General features: G+C 43.4%; 1 protein-coding gene across 1 annotated transcript in view; it reads left to right on the top strand.

Annotated features, from left to right (window-relative positions):
• EEIG2 (EEIG family member 2) overlaps nucleotides 1-15,000 on the top strand; it is a 56,164-nt gene that overhangs the window by 1,018 nt on the left and 40,146 nt on the right. The window lies entirely within an intron of this gene.

Here is a 15,000-nt window from a genome sequence, read left to right as displayed (position 1 = left end):
GCTAGCGGCTATAGCTGCTGGCAATAATCTCATGCTAAAAATCCAACAGGCTGGCTGTACTCAAGTTGATTAATGCAGTGGTCCTCAACTCCGGTCCTCAGGGCCCACTAACAGGCCAGATTTTAAGTATTACCTTGGGGAGACGCAGACTAGAATACTGCAATCACTGAGCAGCAAATGAGATCACCTGTGATGTAATTTAGTTATCTTACAAACCTGGCCTGTTAGTGGGCCCCGAGGACCACTGGATTAATGGATTGATTTGGGTACAATCAGTCTGCCCATAAATGGATCGAATCTTCGCTGGTCCCTGCTGAAATGGTTAATATTCAAGCCTTTTATGGTTCAAGCAAGTTTAGACATCCGGCAGTTCCTACCACCCCCTGAAAAGTGATTTGTATTGGATCACTTTTCAGAGCTTGGCAGAGGTGTGGTTTGCAGGTGTACAGGAGTCGATCCTGCCATTTCCTAAATGTCTGGTATTTTTTGGGCAAAGAGATTTTTAGTGGGATTGCCATGCCACAACCATGAGCCAAGCATTTGGCTCACAGTTGCTCTCATTGATCTCTATGGGTTATAGGTGCTTGCCAAACCAAGTTAAATTTGCAGCGGCCATGGCGTGTGTACAGCCCTCTCCAGTTGTATGTTTTCTATATGGTAAGCAGTTTGGGCAGTAAAACAGTGGCTCAAATGCATATATTTACACCCTACCCCAGCCACCTGTCTGAATGACATGTTTTTTTTTTTTCTCAAATTTCGAACTTGATTTGTTAAAAGTGAATCTTTTATCGTATGAAATACTGTTTATATTGAAGCTATGTATAATGCTGGCCATACACAAAGCACATTTCATCAGGAGCTGGCCAGAATTCGCCCTGTAAATGGCCCTGTTGGCACCATCCTGCTCGTCATGCGTTGAATGAAAAGTTGTTGAGCGAATGAGGCCTGTATCCAATCAGATGCAGACATTGTTCAGGTATAATCACAGACAGCAGCTCTGACTGTCACAATACAATAGCTGCAGTGGGAGATACGCCCATCCACACTGTTTAGCAAGGGTGGAGGAACAAAAAAAAGATCTATGTGTGTATGGCCAGCTTATGTTCTAGGGTGATCACCTCATTGACGTTGAACAGATTATTATTATACAGGATTTATATAGCGCCAACAGTTTACGCAGCGCTTTACAATAAAAAAAGGGAGACAATACAATTACAATACAACAAAATACAAGAGGATTTAAAAATTTGTAAAAACAAAAAACTAAAATAATGTGGTTGCATAAGTGTGCACACCCTCTTATAACTAGGGATATAGCTGTGTTCATTCAAACTCATGTTACATAGGAGTCAGTACACACCTGACAATATTTAGAGTGCCTCTGATTAACCCCAAATAAAGTTCAGCTGTTCTGGTAGGTCTTTCCTGACATTTTCTTAGTCGCATCCTACAGCAAAAGCCATGGTTCACAGAGAGCTTCCAAGGCATCAGAAGGATCTGAATGTTAAAATGTATCAGTCAGGAGAAGAGTACAAAATAATTTCTAAGGTGTTAGATATACCATGGAACACAGTGAAGATAGTCATCATCAAGTGGAGAAAATATGGCACAACAGTGACATTACCGAGAACTGGACGTCCCTCCAATATTGGTGAAAAGACGAGAAGGAAACTGGTCAGGGAGGCTGCCAAGAGGCCTACAGCAACATTAAAGGAGCTGCAGGAATATCTGGCAAGTACTGGCTGTGTGGTACATGTGACAACAATCTCCCGTATTCTTCATATGTCTGGGCTATGGGGTAGAGTGACAAGACAGAAGCTTTTTCTTCTAAAGAAAAAAATCCAAGCCTGGCTAAATTTTTCAAAAACACATCTGAAATCTCCCAAAAGCACATGGGAAAATGTGTTATGGTCTGATGAAACCAAGGTTGAACTTTTTGGCCAAAATTCCAGAAGATATTTTTGGTGCAAAAACACTGCACATCACCAAAAGAACACCATACCCACAGTGAAGCATGGTGGTGGCAGCCTCATGCTTTGGGGATGTTTTTCTTCAGCTGGAACAGGGGCCTTAGTCAAGGTAGAGGGAATTATGAACAGTCAATGTTGGCACAAAACCTTCAGGCTTCTGCTAGAAAGTTGAACATGAAGAGGAACTTCATCTTTCAGCATGACAACGACCCAAAGCATACATCCAAACCAACAAAGGAATGGCTTCACCAGAAGAAAATTAAAGTTTTGGAATGCCCCAGACCTGAATCCGATTGAAAATCTGTGGGGTGATCTGACGAGGTCTGTGCACAGGAGATGCCCTCACAATCTTCTGACAGATTTGGAGTGTTTTTGCAAAGAAGAATGGGTAAAGCATGCCAAGTCAAGATGTGCCATGCTCATACCCAAAAAGACTGTGTTCTGTAATAAAATCAAAAGATGCTTCAACAAAGTGTTAGTTTAAGGATGTGCACACTTATGCAACCATATTAGTTACTTTAGTTTTTTATTTTTCCTTCCCTTCACCTAAAATATCTCTGTTTGTTGTTCAAATGAGTTGTACAGTTTATAGGTCACATTTAGGCCCCGTTTACACTGGGGCGATCCGACTTCCCCGGGCGACCACACAGGCCGCGGCGCGCTGCTCGCACCGCGACCTTGGAGCGGCCGGCACGGACTTCATAACATTGAAGTCTATGCAGGTCACTCCGGGTTGCCCCAAAGAAGCTCCGGACCCTTTTTCTAAGTCGGAGCGACTTTTATCGCTCCTATTAGAACGGGTCCACAGCTTCTGTATGGCAGGCGACCTGTCAGGCGACCAGGTCGCCTGACAGGTCGCCCCAGTGTGAACGGGGGCTAAGGCCTCATGCACACTGGACGTTATAAAAACAGCAGTAGAACGCTGTAACTGTAGAAGGAGTTCTTCAGCTTTTTTGCAATAGCGTTTTTCAGCGTTTTGTAACTTTTTTTCAGCTGTAGTGTTTTTTAGCTTTTTTTTTTTTTTTTAGCAAAACTATATTCCCACAAAAGCTTATGGCTGAAAAACATTGAGAATAGCTGCGTTTTTCAGCGTTTTTAACCACTTAAGCCCCGGAAGATTTTACCCCCATCCTGACCAGGGGGTATTTTGCGATTCGGCACTGCGTGACTTTAACGGACAATTGCACAGTGGTGCGATGCTGTACCTAAACGAATTTGACATCCTTTTTTTCCCACAAACAGAGCTTTCTTTTGGTGGTATTTGATCACCTGTGCAATTTTTTGATAATTCGCTATAAACAAAAAAAGAGCGTCAATTTTGCAAAAATAACTAAATTTTTCAAAATTTTTTTATATGAAATTCCCAAAAAAAATTTTTTTTTAACATTTTCGGCCAATTTGTTTTATGCTACATATGTTTGGTAAAAAAAATCGCAAAAAGCGTATTTTGATTGGTTTGCGCAAAAGTTATCGCATTTACTAACAAAGGGAAAGATTTTTGTCATTTTTGGTGTTTTTTTTTTTGTTTAACGCGTAATGGCGGCGATCTGCGATTTTTTTTTTTTTTTTTTGCGGTACTGCGACATTGCGGCGGACAGATCGGACCCTTGACTGACATTTTTGACACTTTTGGGGCTACCAGTGACATTACTGCAGTAATCAGTTCTATATATATGCACTGTTACTGTAAAATGACACTGGTAGTGAAGGGGTTAACTTTTATTTGAGAGGGAGGGGCTGTGTGTGTCCCTAGGGGCGTGATTCTAACTGTGATTGGCTGTGGCTTGAGGTGTAGGAACAGTAATCAATGGTCCTACATAGTAGAACCGTATGATCACTGTTCCTACACAGGGGAGAATGACAGGCGGCTTGTTTACATCAGCCGCCGGCCTTTCTCCCGCTGTCACGGACGATCGCGAGTGACCGGCGGACATCGGGTCCGCCGCTCACACGCACGCGGGGATGTCCGTGACCGCGCGGGAGCGCGCCCGCTCTCCAGAGCCATGCAGGCTAGTGACGTACCGGTACGTCACTTTGCCTGTGAGGGGCTGACCGCCGCAGTAGATGTACTTGCGGCGGTCGGTAAGTGGTTAAGCTTTTATCAGAGTTAGAGCGTTTTTTTACAGCTGAAAAACGCCTCTTAAAACTCACTAGTTCTGTTTTTTTTTTTTTTTTTTCCAGCCAGAAAACGCCCCTGCCAAAAACTGCTGATAACAGCCTGTGTGTGCATGGATACACAGGATAACATGCTGGGGAGTTTACTGGCGGTAGAAAAAAAACGTGTCGCCAAAAACAGCAGCTGTAAAAACGTCCAGTGTGCATGTGAGGCCTAAGGGTGGAAAAGTTCTGAAATGATTTATCCTTGTCTCATATTTTATTTTTTTTTTACTGTAATTTTGCCACGATTTTTAATCTAACAACAAATTTGCCAAACAAAAAGCATAAAAAAACGCAAATTGCCGCAAAAAGCACTGCAGAAACACTTAAAAAGCAAACTGCATTTGTGTGAATGGAGCCTAACTGCTTTAGTAAATCAGCCCCATCGTGTGGCTAGTGCTGGCCAATTGCCATTGTAGAGGAGTCATGGTAAGAGCGCCGCTCGGTAACATCCATCGGTGCCCCGCATGGTAACTTCCATCACAGCCCACCAAGACACACAGAGAATAACGTGTTAAAGAAAGGACAGCAGCATATAGACATTTTCTTCTGAAGGCTAGTTGTTTAAAGTAGAACTATAGGCAAAACTTTGTTTTCATTTTGGTTAAAGTAAGGGACGGTTCTAACCCCTGTAAGGTTTATTTTTGCCATCTTTGTCCCATTGGGGAGATTTACCTTCACTTCCTGTCCTTTAGCTGAACAGGAAGTGAGGGGAAATCTTTTGGGGACCCCCAGGGCACCAGAACTAGTGGCCTCATTGGGAGATTTCCCCCTCTATTGCTTTTCTGGGGACAACCTAAAATTTTGGGATTTTCTTTTTCTTTCACTTTCAATGATAATAATGGTAAACAGGACAAACAGAGAGGGTGAATCTCCCTAATAGGGGCACTGACAGGTGTTCTAATCCATCTCCAAAGTTTTGCCTTTAGTTGTACTTTAAGGTCCGGGCAGTAATATGTATATGTCTGATATACAGCCCCTGTCACGTTTGTAGTTCTCATGAACATGCCATACATTTTTACACTTTCCCTGAAGCTGTACACACCTTTGTTTTTGAACATTTGATATATTTTTAGCCCTGGTTCACACTGATGCAACAAGATTTCTTCAATTTCCCACCATCACACTGCAAAGCAATCGCACAGCGTCCATGCGATCTGCTGCGGGTGTCAATGTTAGATAAAAGCAGAGCTGTACCCAAAAGCAGTAGCTTTGCTCATTTGCCTCCCCCCCCCTTTGGTTCCTTTCAGGGGGAGTGGCTACCTGGTTTTGGCAGGTACCCACTCCCACTTCTGGCTGACTTTGCTGTAGGGATGCACCGAATATTCGGCGGCCGAACATTATTCGGCCGAAAATAGAAAAAATAGCACTTTCGGTGTTCGGCCGAATAAGTCAAAAGGCCGAATAATTTTGTGCCGAACAATAGGGCTGAACGATAGTCGATATATCGACTATCGTTCTGTGGCCGTAGGCGATATTCATATCGCCGAGGTTACGATATTTACAGGGGGAAGGGACTCGGAGGAGGACAGGAGGACTCACAGACTTCCGTGTTAGGCAGGGGAAGCCGGGACACTTCAGCGGTGAGCATACATACATTACTCACTCGTGCACTGCAGCTCGCCCCACACATTCAGTGAGTCTTACTCTCCTCCCTAGTTTTTTCAATGGCACATTCAGGAAGCCAATCACGCCGTGATTAGCTGCACAGCGAACCAATCACGCATGCCTGCACACCTGATTGGTTCCGCTGTGCCGCTACTCACGGCGTGATTGGCTTCCTGAATGTGCCATTGAAAAAACTAGGGAGGAGAGTAAGACTCACTGAATGTGTGGGGCGGGCTGCAGTGCACGAGTGAGTAATGTATGTATGCGGCTGTGCTCCTTTCCAGGCTCCTACTAGTCCACTATGAGAGACTGTCTGTCACTGTATAATCTGATCGAGTCCACACTGACACTGACTGACTGTCACTGAGTAATTGATGTTACCACATTAACCCTGACCTGCCCAGTGCCCTGTATCTGCAATTAAAATTTACAAGGCTGCCTGCATGCTTCCTGATTTCCATTCCCAGCATCCTTCCCAATCCCTACAGTGTCACTAACATTAACCCTATGGTACAAGGCTGCAGTGTGCACTGAATCCCATTCCCTACAGTAACATTTAGGGAGAGAGACATGAGAGGACAAGAGAGAGAGAGAGACATGAGAGGACAAGAGAGAGAGAGAGACACGAGAGGACAAGAGAGAGGACAAAAAATTGGCAAAATAAATGGAAAAAATGCGAAACACCGCGTTCGGTATTCGGCCTTCGGCCTTCGGCCAAACATTTCATTATTATTCGGCTTCGGCCAAGAATTTCATTTCGGTGCATCCCTACTTTGCTGTGGTGAACTCGGACAGAAGTTTGGCCCCCCTCCTCCTTCCCCCGCCGCCAGGCCATTCACAAAGCGCAGCGCACTTTTCGCATGCGCAATAGGGAACCAGCTGTGAAGCCGCTGCTGGTTTCCCTTAGGCGAGATTGCAGTGGCAGGATCCGAGAGCTGATTAAAAAATCAGCTTGGGTGAAGACACCCATGGATTCGTGGACAGGTAAGTGTCCTAATATTAGGCTACGTTCACAGGTAGGCATTTTTCAGCTCTAAGGATGAGCTCAAAAAACGCCCAACAACACAAATCCTATTCATTTCAATGGCCCCTGTTCACACCTGAGCGTTCCGACGCCTTGAGCAAAACGCCCAATGCTCCAAAAAGTACATGAGCTTCTTTTTGGGCAGATTACAGGCGTTTTTTGTTAGATGTCAATGCCTTCCTCCAAACACCTGTAAAACGCTTGTAAAAACGCCTGGAAAATGCCTGAAAAACGCCTATAAAATAGCAACACCTAGATGTGAACGTAGCATAAAAGTTACCAGCTACAGTATTTGCAGCTGCTGACTTTTCATTTATTTCTGATGGAGCCTAGAGCTCTGCTTTAACGACACCTCGAAACAGATTGCAAAACGCAGGGCAATTGCTAGAGTCGCATCATATGGGTGTGAACTCGGGTGCGGGCGGGGGGGAGGGTCCTGCATCATTTTGGTGTGGATGCGATGTGATTGGAGTCATACAAAATGTATGCTTGAAATTGCACCGCCCAGCATGTGATGTGCAAAGGACACATTCAGTGTTCCGCACACACCAGTGTGATCCTAGGCTAACTGTACTACTATGTCCTGTACTTAGGAGCCAGTGCATTTCATTACAGGAGGATAGATTCATGTAGTTATGCTTAAAATATAAAAAGTATTGAATCGCTAATGTCTGTTGGCTGCTCATTATACATATGACATCATAATATGAAAAAATATTTTTAAGGTTCATAAAAAAAAAAAAAAAAATATATATATATATATATAAAGTTCTTAAAACATTCGGCTAACCTCAAATATGAAAACATATATTTTTGTTTTTATTTATTTTGTGAAACTTATTAAATAGTGATTGCGCAAGGTGCGAGAAATAGACACCCGGGATTTAATTCTTTCTGTGTTTTTTTAAGCGCATTTTTCTCATATTTTTTTTTTTTTTTAAATCTGGATCGGCCCCACTGAATGAATATAAAAACATCTGATAGCATCTTTATAATAATAAATTCAGGACAGGCTTGTGGCGCTTTAAAAAAAGAAAACCTAGGATTTCTGTAATCATGGAGGTGATTCATGTGCCCTGGCAGAATCTCAGTACTGTATGCCTATTTCTCCATTACTCACTGCTGCTTTGTAAACAAAAACAACTGAAAAATGATCCTGGATAAATCAACACATTTTTAAAAATGTAATGTCATTTATTAAGTATTTGAAGCAGTGTGAATCACTGATGAATTAAACATAACGTAAATTAAACGGTATTTCCAGGAATCCTAAAAATGACCTTCTTTGCCATTTTACATTTAAAGTGTTACTAAACCCAGGAGCCTTTATTTACTACCTCGGGTCTCCCACAGTGCACAGAACATAGAAATGTCATTTTTTTTATAGTAAATATGAACTGTCAAATACATTTTCATATCGGCAGTATATAGCAGTCATGTGACTTCAATCAGTGTCTGGTTAAAGGTTGTAGGAGGAGTTTTCATTCTACTCTGACTGTCCTATTCGGCTGCAGGACCCCTGACCCTCTGTTTGGACAGTGCTGATTGGCCCTGTGCTGATCACATGCACTCTCCCAAGGAAAAAAAAAACTCTCTAGCAATATACACCAAACTGAGCATGTATAAAGTGCCCCCAAGGCTCTGTTCTACCAGGAGATGGGGACAGTGTAAGAAGAGGAGGATCAGAGAAGACTGTCTTTTTACACAATGCAGAGGATTAACCCCTTAGGTTCCCCAGTGAGTATAACCATCATGTTTTACTGCAGTTATACATACTGGTTTTACTGTTGTAGGTTAATAACACTTTAAATAGAACCAGGATCTGCAGTGGATGTCTTGATCTGTAGCATTACTTGATGATTGCTACTTCTGTTGACCAGAACTAAATGCATTTCTTTTATTTTTTTTGCCAACAATCAGGCTCTTATTTTTCAGAAAAGACGTGCCATTTATCTTCTGCAAAAAAATGAACTTACCTGTCTGTTTTCAATCCTCTGCATAATGGCAACACTCTATTGAAAACTAAGTTTTGCCTTTAGTTATACTTTATTATCACTTTCAATACTGGAGAGGGCATCACCATGACAGTCAGATAACTGGCATATAAGGAAAAAAGATCAGCAATGGCAGTCTTCTTTCATGACAAGTTTTTAGTACAAATAAAGGGGACCTTCTGTGTACACACACATATATATATATATACAGCTAGTATGAAATCCTCCTTTTTTTTTTTATTGTTGAGTAAAATGCAGAAGTGACCCAAACTTTAGAGAACCCTACAAAGAGGGTATTTACCATATTTTCTCGAGTATAATCCTACATGTTTTTTTATGCTGAAAAAGCCCCCCTCGGCTTATACTCGGGTCACGGTCTCACTTACCTTTTCACCGGTCAGTGCGCATGCACTGCCACCGCTCGGGAAAGCCCGTACGTGTTCAGCTATTCCCAGGCTGACGGCGCATGCTTGGCGACATGTTGGCGCCGGGCAGCGACATTTTTAAAATGTAAGGCGGAGAGGTAAGTGAGACTCCTCCGCAGCCTTCAGGAGATGCAGTGCTGCGGGCATGGTACAGGAGATTCTTCTGTACCATGCCCGCAGCACTGCATCTCCAGTGCCATGCCTGTACCATCTCCAGTGCCATGCCTGTACCATCTCCTGTGCCATGCCTGTGCCTTCTCCTGTGCCATGCCTGTACCTTCTCCTGTGCCATGCCTGAACCATCTCCTGTGCCATGCCTGAACCATCTCCTGTGCCATGCCTGAACCATCTCCTGTGCCATGCCTGAACCATCTCCTGTGCCATGCCTGAACCATCTCCTGTGCCATGTTCATTTCATCTCCTGTGCCATGTTCATTTCATCTCCTGTGCCATGCCTGTACCATCTCCTGTGCCATGCCTGTACCTTCTCCTGTGCCAGGCCTGTACCTTCTCCTGTGCCAGGCCTGTACCTTCTCCTGTGCCAGGCCTGTACCTTCTCCTGTGCCAGGCCTGTACCTTCTCCTGTGCCAGGCCTGTACCCTTTCCTGTGCCATGCCTGTACCATCTCCTGTTCCATGCCTTTACCATCTCCTGTACCATGCCCACAACCCTGCATCTCCTGTACCATGTCCACAGCCCCTGCACCATGCCTGCAACTCCTGTTTTGGGTCTCATGGTGGTCCAGTTGGGTCCAGTAGCTGCTGCATTTCCCACCCTAGGCTTATACTCGAGTCAATAAGTTTTCCCAATTTTTTGTGGTAAAATGAGGTGCCTCGGCTTATATTCAGGTCGGCTTCTACATATAACTGTATATACGGTACATAGAATACACAAAATACCAGTATATTGATGTGGCCTAAAGATTATATCACATAACACCCAATCAATACAGAAGTACTGTGGGACCTGACCTGTGTTGATGCGTTTCACACTTACCAGGTGGGGGAGGGTGGCACCAGTACATATGATTGTACCGCAGGATAGCATGGGGAGTGCAGAACGAACTGCACTCCTGTGATCCCCAGGAGAAGAACAGCCATACAAGCTTTGGCTATACTTCTTCTCCTTTAAGTACATATTCAATAATAAAAATAAATAAATGTTGGTCTGGCTGAAAAAGGGTTAAAGTGGTTCTAAACCCTAAACATTTTTTTACCTTAACCCCTTGGGGGCCTAAGACTTTTTCTGACATATGTTGCTTACAAGTTAAAATCAGTATTTTTTGCTGAAAATTACTTAGAACCCCCAACAATTTTATATATTTTTTTAGCAGAGACCCTAGAGAATAAAATAGCGATCATTGCAATATTTTATGTCACACGGTATTTGCGCAGCGGTCTTTCAAATGTAATTTTTTCGGAAGGAATACATTTTCATGAATTAAAAAAAAAAAAAAGTAAAGCTACCCCAATTTTTTGTATAATGTAAAAGATGATGTTACGCTGAGTAAATAGATACCTAACATGTCATGCTTTAAAATTCAACTTGTGGAATGGCGACAAACTTTGGTACTTAAAAAATCTCCATAGGCAGTGCTTTAAAAAACAAATGGAACGGTTGTCTGTTTAGAGTTACAGAGGAGGTCTTGTGCTAGAATTAGAATCGTAGTGTGCGCGATTTGCGTTAGCTTCTGCTCGTGAGCACAGGGGCGCTTTTAAATGTATTTTATTATTTTCTTAATTATTTCTTTTATTTTTTTTACACTATTCATCTAAAAAAAAAATTTTTTTTGATCCCTTTTATTGCTGTCACAAGGAATGTAAACATCCCGTGTGACAGTAATAGGCAGTGACGGGTGCTCTTTATGGAGGGATCTGGGGGTCTAAAAGACCCCAAATCCCTCCTTTGCACTTCAAAGCATTCAAAATGCCAAGTTTTGACATTTTTGAATGCTGTCTTTTTTTAAAATCTGGCGCCTTTAAGGCTCCAGTACCCGGAAGTGATGTCATGGCATCACTTTCAGGTTTTTACATTGGAGACCCGATCAGAGTGAAATTCAGCTTTGTTCGGGTCTTCGGCCAGCCGGTGGACGTGGCGGGTGATCACTTGGGTCTCCCAGTGGGACGGGAGACCCGGGTGAGCTGCGGAAGCGGGGGAGGGGTTGGGGGTGGTCGTCGCCTCCCACTCCTTGCTCAGCTGCATCGGTTGTCATTACAAGAAAGCTGATCATCGGCTCTAAATAACGGTACCGGGGTGATGCCTCCAGCTGCAGGCCTAACCCCGACACAACCCCCTGAAGCCAAAGCCGCATATTTGTGTTCTGTTGGCGCTAAGGGGTAGTATAACCACAAGCAAAACTTTTTTTGTTTTTTGGATATAGTTGAGATAGATTAGAACCCCTGTCAGTTTTTTATTGCTTTCTCTGTCCCCGTTAAGGAGATTCACTCTCTCGATTTGTCCTGTTTACTATTATCATTGAAAGTAAAAGAAAATACCATAAGTTTGTATTTTCCCTAGAAGAGTAATAGAGGGGAAATCTTCTAATGAGGACACTGGTGATTTCTGGTGACATTCGGGTCCCCAAAGAATTTCCATTATTTAAATAAATTTCCTCTCACTTCCTGTTTGGCTATGGGACAGGAAGTGAAGGGAAATCTCTGCAATAAAAAACAGATGGTGAAAAAAAAAATATATATGTGTGTGTGTGTATGTGTGTGTGTATATATATATATATATATATATATATATATATATATATAATATAATATATATTAAATTTATTAGAAGAACAGATTACCAGTGTCAGCCTCCATACATGCCCTTTACAGGTTCCCTAGTAACATTTATCCTCTCTTATTAGATTTTTTTTTACTTTTGTGTATGTTGCGTTTTGTGCAGTTATTAGATTATTTTAATGAGCAGTCCACCCAAGCATGATATTTTAGCTAGTGAAGTCTGGTGGCTGTGTCAGCCTTTGGCCTGTTTTTGTTACTCAAGCAGCATATTCATTGTGCCATGATTTAGGCCCCTTTCACACTTGTGCGACTTGTCCTGCTATTTGGAACTGCACAGTCGCATGACAAGTCGTTCTCCATGATTTCCAATGAGTACCGTGCATATCTGTATGACTTCAGGTCGCAACGACTTCATAGTAGTCCCTGCACTACTTTTGGACAATTTTAATGCGTTTTGAGTTCCAAAGACATAAGCATTGCTTCAAGTCCAGTCAAAATTGCGGCAAAAACAAAATTTTAGGTCGCAGAAGTGTGAAAGTTTCCTTACAGGTCTGTTTCTGGTCACTTTTGAGTTTCAGGTGTTCCTACCCCCCGTTCTCTGTGTTTTTACACAGAGTGCAGTGCAGAACAAGACTTTGTAAGTCCTGAATGGGGAAAGATCATCAGCGAGGAAACCTTAGGCAATATAGGTGAATTATTCCTTGGCCTCTGCCTTTTTGGGCACAGCTTCTGACAGAGTTCAGTTCTTTTTAAAGTGGTTCTAAAACCTTAAGGTTTTTTTTTTACCTTTAATGCATTTTATGCATTAAGGTAGAAAAACTTACTGTTGCAGAGGATCCCCCCCAGCCCCCCGTTATATTTACCTGATCTCGATCCAGCAATGTGCATGAGAGCAGCAGCTCCACCGGCTCTGTCCCTCCTCACTGGAACAATTGATAGCAGCGGGAGCTATTGGCTCCCACTCCTGTCAATCAAATCCTATGATAAGGAGATGGGAGGGTGGGGCCGAGCCCCTCTGTCTGTGTCAATTGGCGCAGACAGGGATGACTCAGGAGTGAGCCTGCACGAGTGCCACCATAGAAGGTGGCTTTATATGGCGGGGGCAATCAGTGGGGGAGATCTGAGAAGAGGATGGTCAGGGTTGCTCTGTGCAAAGCCATTGCACAGAGCAGGTACATATGACATGTTTGGTATTTTAATTAACCACTTGCCAACCAGCCGCCATGGTTTTACAGCAGCATGTCAACTCTATTACGCTAAACGACATATCTGTATGTCGCTTCGTGTAATAGACAGTGGAGGCTCACGTGCGCTGCGGGAGGTGTGCACATGTGCCGATTGGCCAGAGGGGGAGCCAATCAGCGGGTCCAGTGAACGCGACGTCCGCCAGCCACTCACGATCGCTTTCTATGGAGACAGAACGGCGGTCTGCCTATGTGAACAAGGCAGACTGCCATTCTGTCACAGATGAACACAGGGATCCTGTGTTCCTACTATTTAAGAACACAGGTCTCTGTGTTCATCTATTGAGTACATCCCCCACACAGTTAGAAAGCACTCCCTAAGAGCACACTTAACCCTTTAATCGCCCCTGGTGTTAACCCCTTCCCTGCCAGTGTCAGTACAGCAACAGTGCATGTTTTTAGCACTGATTACTGTAGTAATGTCCCTGGTCCCCTCAAAAGTGTCCGATCTGTCTGCCGCAATGTCGCAGTCCCGCTAAACATCGCTGATTGCCGCCATTACTAGTAAAAAAATAAAAACAAAGACGCGATAACCTTTGCATACACCAATCAATATACACTTATTGGGATTTTGTTTACCAAAAATATGTAGCAGAGTTCATATTGGCCTAAATGTATTTTTTTTTTTTTTATTGGATATGTTTTATAGCAGAAAGTAAAATATATTGTTTTATTTCCAGAGTTGTAGCTCTTTTATTTTGTTTATAGCGCAAAAAATAAAAACCAGAGGTGATCAAATACCACCAAAAGAAATCTCCATTTGTGGGAAAAAAAGACATCAATTTTTATGTGGGTACAGCGTCGCACGATCGCGCAAATCTTCAGTTAATGAACGCATTGCCGTATCGCAAAAAATAGCCTGATCATTAATGGGGTAAAACCTTCCGGTCCTTATGTGGTTAAAAAAAAACTTTAATTTTACTTCAGTTTCCAGTAGAGCTGCACAATTAATTGTTAAAAAATCGCAATCTCGATACAACCCCCCTCACGATCTTAATCCAGCATTTCCACGATTCACATAACAGTACAGAGCAGTTCCCTGCTCACCGCTGCAAAGAAAAAAAAAAAATGGCAGAGTTTATCACAACATTGCTCAGCGTTGAGAGATAAAAAGAAACATTGTATCATTTGGTTCTTTTGGGCTTCCTTCACATCTAGGCATCGCTATTCTTAGGCCTCTTTCACACGGTCCGCCTCCGTAGGCGGATCCGTGCTGCTCAGCGGGGATCGATCCGCCGATCACCGCTGAGCCGGCGGATGACAGCTCCGTCTCCGCTTGCAGTGCGGAGAGGGAGGTGTCATAGCTACCGCTGCTTTCTATGGGGGATCGGATGAGAGCGGACCGTCTGTCCGCTCTCATCCGATCCCTGAACGGATGGAAAAATAGGGTTTCCATCCGTCCAGATATCACGGACAGGATCGGACACGGATGGCAGCGGGTGTCAGCGGAGGTGTCTCCGCTGACATCCGCTGCCCCATAGAGCTGCATGGAGGATCCGATCAGATCCGCCTAAAAAACTGACAGGCGGATCTGATCGGATTGCCCGTGTGAAAGAGCCCTAACAGTCCTTTTTTCCGACATTTTACATGCGTTTTTGTGCAGGCGTTTTTAGGTTGACAAGTGACCAATGAAAAAAAAAACGCCTTTAATCTGCCAAAAAAGAAGCTCATGTACTTTTTTGTGCAACGGGCATTTTGCTTAAGGTGACAGAACGCTCCGATCTGAACAGGGGCCTTAGGCTCCGTTCACATCTAGGCGTTTTTGGGCGATTTTCTGCTCTAAGCCTCCGCTCTAAAAACGCCCAACAAGACAAATTCCATTCATTTCAATGGCCCCTGTTCA

This window comes from Pelophylax lessonae, assembly GCF_965119305.1.
Source record: "Pelophylax lessonae genome assembly, chromosome: 8".
Taxonomy (NCBI): Eukaryota; Metazoa; Chordata; class Amphibia; order Anura; family Ranidae; genus Pelophylax; species Pelophylax lessonae.
This window is presented reverse-complemented; position numbering and strand designations above follow the sequence as displayed.